The sequence below is a fragment of the Epinephelus fuscoguttatus genome, linkage group LG13, assembly GCF_011397635.1.
Source record: "Epinephelus fuscoguttatus linkage group LG13, E.fuscoguttatus.final_Chr_v1".
Lineage (NCBI taxonomy): Eukaryota > Metazoa > Chordata > Actinopteri > Perciformes > Serranidae > Epinephelus > Epinephelus fuscoguttatus.
The window spans coordinates 13,239,414-13,245,800 of NC_064764.1; the positions used below are offsets into that span (position 1 = coordinate 13,239,414).

General features: G+C 41.6%; 1 long non-coding RNA gene across 1 annotated transcript; it reads left to right on the forward strand.

Moving 5' to 3' along the window:
• Positions 1–4,050: 4,050 nt before the first annotated feature.
• LOC125899606 (uncharacterized) lies at positions 4,051–4,654 on the forward strand. Its single transcript, XR_007450739.1, has 3 exons — positions 4,051–4,205; positions 4,318–4,363; positions 4,473–4,654. It is a non-coding gene; the product is annotated as an uncharacterized LOC125899606 (long non-coding RNA).
• The last annotated feature ends 1,733 nt before the right edge of the window (positions 4,655–6,387 follow it).

The window sequence follows — 6,387 nt, forward strand, 5'->3', positions numbered from 1 at the left end:
CAAACACAGTGTGCTCCCTGTGATCCTGTGGACGCCGCCATTGTTGTTGTTGCTTGCCAGCGTGACAGCGTTGCCAGATATTGGGAGAGAAACAAGCAACCAGAGGAAACAAACCCAAAACAAGTGACTATCATGCATTTAAATAACTTATTAGATGGATATATATATATAGAAAGGCGACGTTTAGAGAGCAAGCCCAAATAAGCAGCTCCACTTTAGAAACAAGCTCAAAGTCGCGGCTAATAAGCAGACCTGGCAAGTGGCAACCCTGCAGCCTGTCCTCCTCACATTTCTTCCATCCTCCTGCGTGCTGACGTGGGACGTATTCCGCCTCTCATTGGCTGATGCTTTTTGTCAGTCGTGTCAGACATCTCCAGTTTTCTAGCATGCCAGATATCCAGTCCCAGTCACAGATGAGGGGGACTTGCTCGTAGGCTTGTTCATACATGAGGACTCGTCGTGGCAGACTATCTGCGACTCACCTTTGATCCAAGGTGGCTCTCAAGATCCTCTGCGACATCAAAATCGCGGTGAAAATTGTGTAATGTGAACTAGGCTTAACACAGGGAGAACAGGTTTTACTGTTAGTATATTAGTCCTGCAAATTTCTGTTAAAAGACAGATATCAGACCTTTGTCAGTGTATACAGTTAACATGATGGCTTTTGCAACAGCACTACAGATGACAGAGGAGTTACAAATTAAAAAGATCATTCTTTGTCCAGAGTCATGTTCAGCATTGATGACATTACAATTTGCATCTAGTAGGCAGGATATTGGTAATGAAATATATGAAACTTTGTGCAGACTTGATAATACAAATATTGCTCTAACATTTATGTGGATTGCAGCTCACAGAGGAGTTAAGGGCAATGGAACGGTTGATTCATTAGTTAAACAGGCTCTGAAACATGAAAATATTATGGACATCTCACTTAAGGCAGCTGTGCGGAACTTTTTAGCATTTATAAAACTGTCCCTAGTTCGTATCACCCCCCCCTTGAAGATCCGCATATTTATTTGAACCCAACAGCGACAAAAAAGCCTTTCTCTATATGACTGTTTAGCGTAGCCTGGCTCAGGTCGAACACAGCGGAAGTCAGCAAAACAGAATACGGCACCCGGAGGCGGAAGTAATTCTGCACGCCCGCAGCGGCCCGCAGCCATTAAACCACAGAAGAAGAAGGAGCCGTGTTTACAAGTAGGATTTAAGAAACATGCTAAATGACATGTAGTAGGGAGTAGTGAATGTTTTCGGACACATTGCACACTCTTGTTCAAGTTCAAGTTGTTTGCAATCCTTCAATAAACTGAAAGAAGAAGAAGAGCTGTGTTTACAGAGAGTGTTCTTCGAGTAAGTGGTACGCAATGGGCATTGCTGAACGCGTAACAGTTTTACCAGATGTATCTATAAGGACTTGGTTGTACTTTCGATGTCATAGCGGATAAAGAAGGAGCACCATCTAAAGGAAAAAGAACAGAAGAACAGAAGAAGGCTAAACGGGACAGTGATAGGGCTCGAGCCCAAATGTGTGTAAACCTCGGTCAGACATTCACCAAGTGGAGAGAGCTGAGAGATTTGAAAGGTTTTAAAACTGATCCCGAGTTGGCCCTTTTCCTAATCGACAGGTATGTAATTTTTATTTTTATTTAGAGAATATACCGCATTTGTTCGACGTTGTTTCACTTCAATATATGACGACATGGAAGTTATAAGCAAGCTAAATGTAATGTTAGCTGATGTGAACTGCTTTTGTCCAGTAACGTTACAACAAAAGCCACAAATGATCTGTGACTGTGACCATGAACACAAATATACAGCAGGCAGTTGTCCTCAGTTTATAAGAAATTCAGAGCTACACCAGAACATTTATGATTCTCCTCTCGATCTCCAAAACAAATGCATGTGGTAATTGCCGGTTGCAGTCAAGATTTTACGAATGAAGCCGAAGGCTGCAGTCGGAATTTTATGACACCAGGCTGTGGGTGTCATACCGCTTCAACCAAAAGGGCGCTATAATCAACGAAAACGGAAAGTTCCGCACAGCTGCTTTAATAAAGCAGAAGCAAAATGATTTATCAAAGGAAACATCATAAATGAGTGGCAGCACAGTTGGGACACTGGAAACACAGGACGGCACTTGTATGCAATACAACAAGAAGTGGGCACGATGAGAACTTTTTTTTTTCTTTTGTAGGGAGGATTAATAACTCTGATCTACATGCATAGTAGGTAGCTGCAATGCACCTTAACACTGGTTGCCACCTGCCATAAAACCTATAAGAAGAAGAAGAGCTCCTTCCTCCTTTCACCTCTACTACTGCCAACAAAAGCCAACATTTAGACTGAGTTTGTAAATTTGTTTGTAAGTAACTGCAGGCAACCACTTGGTTTCATAAATTAGCTTGCAACTTGCTCACTTTGTTATTTAGGAGAGCCCTTTGATCAATTTTGGGTTTTGTGAATTGCATTTTGTTTTGCAGTTTACTTTGTTGTGTTATTAGTAAGATTTCTGTCATTCTTTTGTTTGGTGATTACTTTAAGAAATTTAAGTAGACATGAGAAGCCCTTTTTGTTTGGCATTGCCTTGTTCTTTTCTCTTGTTTCATATTGCAGGAGTTTAGGTTAGAAACTTGTCTTTTGTTTCACATTTGAAATTTTTGTTAGGTAAGTTTCGGCTCAATGAATATACTTTTGTTTGTTGTTTTGGGCACTGCTCATCTCTGAAGACTAATAAACTGCTAACTTTGTTGTCTGAAATACTGTGTAGCCGGCCTTTCTCAGGAGTGGGAGGAGTGGGGAGTTAGGGGGAGTCCCCTAGACCGGGGACAGGACAGACTGATAGACTGGTGATACAAAACCTTGATGAGGAATTAATTCAATTGAATTGGTTTTGTGGCTTGAATAGGAGATAAACAATGCTGACAAAGCATCGTAATGTTACTGAATACCAACTGAATAGCACCAGACATCTGTTCCACCGAGAGTGCTTGTGCATCTCTTGCAACATTTTAGGTAAGGATACATCTTTGTGGTACCCCAAATACATGCTGGAATGTCTCTGAAAATCCTACTGTTAAATCCTTTCAGTTACTTTATGCACCATTTACAGTGGTGATTTAGCCTTGGGAGACATTTTCTGTCCAAATTGTACAAAGGAGTGAAAAGATTGCTGTACGGCTCCAGCAGATTCCTGACTAACCAATTACTGGGGTTACAGATTAAACTCTTTAAAGTCTGCCTTTTTTCTCAGCGTGGCAAGTGGACAAAACATGCTCGATGGGAGAATGACAGAGGGCATCCATTTCCAGTTGTCCCTCCATTAGGTCTGTGTGGAAGCAGCAGCCAGCCGCTGTGGGCTCTTTCACTCAGGCAGCACGAAGCAGCCCAGAGGATGATCATTTGTTGATCATATGAGTCTAATTGGCAGACAGTATGAGGATTTTGTCAACACTTTCTGAAATGACTGACTGATAATTGAGACTCAAAAGCAGGGGATGGGTAAGAGGAAGTGATAAGGGGTCTAAGATGGGAGTACTTACTGTTGCTACTCACTTACAAGCTTTCCATTCTTGCACATCACATGCAGTTAGCAGAGGCAGATTTAAGACTGAAATTTATAGTAATTTTTGAAACAATGGGACCGACTGCCGAAATAATAACTGCTGCTTGCAAATTTGCTCTAGCTGGAAAGATCATTAAGCTATCCTTCTATGCAGTAATAGGGTTAGCAGGTGTAAGAGGAGGCAGACATCTCTACGGCTGGTATTGCCAGCACTCGGCAACTCACACCATGGCGATGGCAGAAGAAAGTCTGGGAGTCATCCTCTGGTAACCATGAATGTCTTTACAGTATTTTGGGCCAGTCCCTCCTGTAGGGAGATATTAGTAGAGAGGTATTTCACTGGACAAGTGAAAAATTTGATCTGCTCGTAGTGCTTGGTGAAAATTCAGGGGATCACTACAGCCTGTAGGATTCATCCTCTGAGGAACATGAATGTCTTTATAAAATGTTATAACAATCTATCAAATAGCAGTTGAGATATTTCAGTCTGAATTGAGCTGACCAACTGCTTGACTTTAGTATGTCGCACATGCATTTTGCTAAGGCCTCCTCAGGCGCTCTAGCCTCCACAACAATAGCAAGAGACCAACAACCAGAGAAGAAGACTTGCTGGAGGTGCAGAGTCTCTGACTGCTGTGAAGTAAGTTTCACATAAAGTTTCAGTGTTTCACATTAACCACACATTTACTAGTTAAAGAGAAGTATGTCACTCTACTGTTGAACCTTGAAAGTTTTTGTTTTCTCCAACAAAGAAAATATTCTGCAAGGGAGGCCAGAGAGGCCCTCTGAAAGCAGGAGGTAAAAACTAATTTCACATCACTGACATTTGTTCAACATAAAGACAGAAATTCTGCCAAAAATAAAATCAGCTAAAGAATAACAGCCTGTTTCTCCTTCCATGTTGCAGCCCTATCAAAGCTCCAGATGGGAGTGCAGAGGAGGTTGATGAAGTAGTGGAGTTCAAAGCGCCCACTGAAGAAGAGGAGAAAAAAGCGAAGAAGTGAGCCAACGAGAAGAAGGCCGGACTGTCCATTCTTTGTGCCTTAATGGTCCAGGCAGTGTGCCAGATACTGGCCAACTAGGACTTGCCCTCAGGTCAGGTCAGTCCACAACTACAGTCATGGTTTCTAATTCTTCTTATTCATCTTATTTAAAAAAAAAACAAACATAACGAGAGTAGGGGAAAGGACTGAAAGTGTATTTTTTGCAACTGAAATTTGTCTGTAGCAGTCCCAAAATCTGAGATGTCTGTAAAATCATGGATACAATTTTTTGAGTGTCACAACCACCGTGCAAATGACTTGGTTCACTAATCAGGATTTAATCCATGAGGTCTGACAACTTTTCTAAAGTCTTTAGCCCCGTTCAAGTTAGCAGTCAAACATTTTGGCTTCATGTGCCATAGCACATCTTTCATAGGAATAAAAGGGGCACCGCCTCCAGCACTGTAGGGAGTGTCAGCAGGTTGATCAGCATGAAAAAACACACAGACTTAGGAAACAAAGGTGTTGATTTTTCTTTGTAACAGTGCCTGTGGCTGAACTGATCATGTACAGCAACCAAACACACACAGATAGACGCGCGCGCGCACACACACACACACACACACACACACACACTGTCCTGGAGACCAAACTGAAATAACATCATTATAATAGCAGAAACTCATTGGTACTACTTTGTTCTCACCCTCTGCAGAACGTTCATGAACACTGTAAGGTGTCACCTCTCCATCAATGCCTGCCACACATTTGGGGCTGCCTCTGTGTTCATGAGGACCCTTTAAGTCCTGACGCCAGAGATTCAGAATCACCACTAAAAGTGAGGCAGCTGCTTTGATGAGTTTTGTGTGTTTTATCTCCACTTGGTAGTTTCTTCTCTGTGCATAAAACCCTCTGTGCATCTCTGTGTGTGAACACTGACGAGTTCCTGACAACCACCTTGGATCAGATCAGGAGTTTGTTCCTGCTGCTTCAGGAAGTTGCAGCCAGCGTGGGAAGAAGCTACAGTTTCCCTGTGGAAGACCACCATGGTGTTCAGGATGCAAAACACCAGGACCTGCAAGAGGTAAAAATACACAGAAAAATACATCAGACAGAAAAGTCCCACAGCTAACCAGAGTTTTAGTCTCCTCAGACAATACAGCATTAATATACACCATACTGTACAAATAATATCTCACATTTTATATACCTAATAAAACAGTCAGCAAAGAAGTCCCACTTTGATGAAACAGTTTCCATTATATGGTTTCATTGTACATCACTGTACAGGCAAGGTCAGCTCAATTGATATCATAACACACTGAAAATGTCCTCATTTCGAAACTCAGATAAATTAAATAACTCAGTGTTCTACATACTGCAGAGGTTTGCTGAAATGTTTAATGTTATCATGTTTGGGATGACCCTGCCCATGACTTTGTCCAAAATTTAAAGGCAAAGCGAGCTCAATTTACATTCTAAAACACTGACACTTCCTTTATATTTCAGATGTCTTCTTTTTTCCTCAATAGACTTGCTGAAAGTTTCAGTGGAGTCTTTTTCAGAACAACCCTGACTATACCAAAATCAAATTTTAAATTACTCGTGCAGTGCCTGCTCAAAACATGCCTGTTCTGAATAAGCTATGTTTGGCCTGTGGTATTGTCACCTGCAGCTTTCTTCAGAATTGCTCATACAAACATCACACTCAACACTGTGCTTCCCTGGGTCCCAACAGTTATAGATTTAAATGTATTATTTTATTGCTATTCTAACTCACTGTGCAGCAAAATAACAAACAAAAGCCTCCCAAAGCACCTAAAAGGTACAAATCAACTG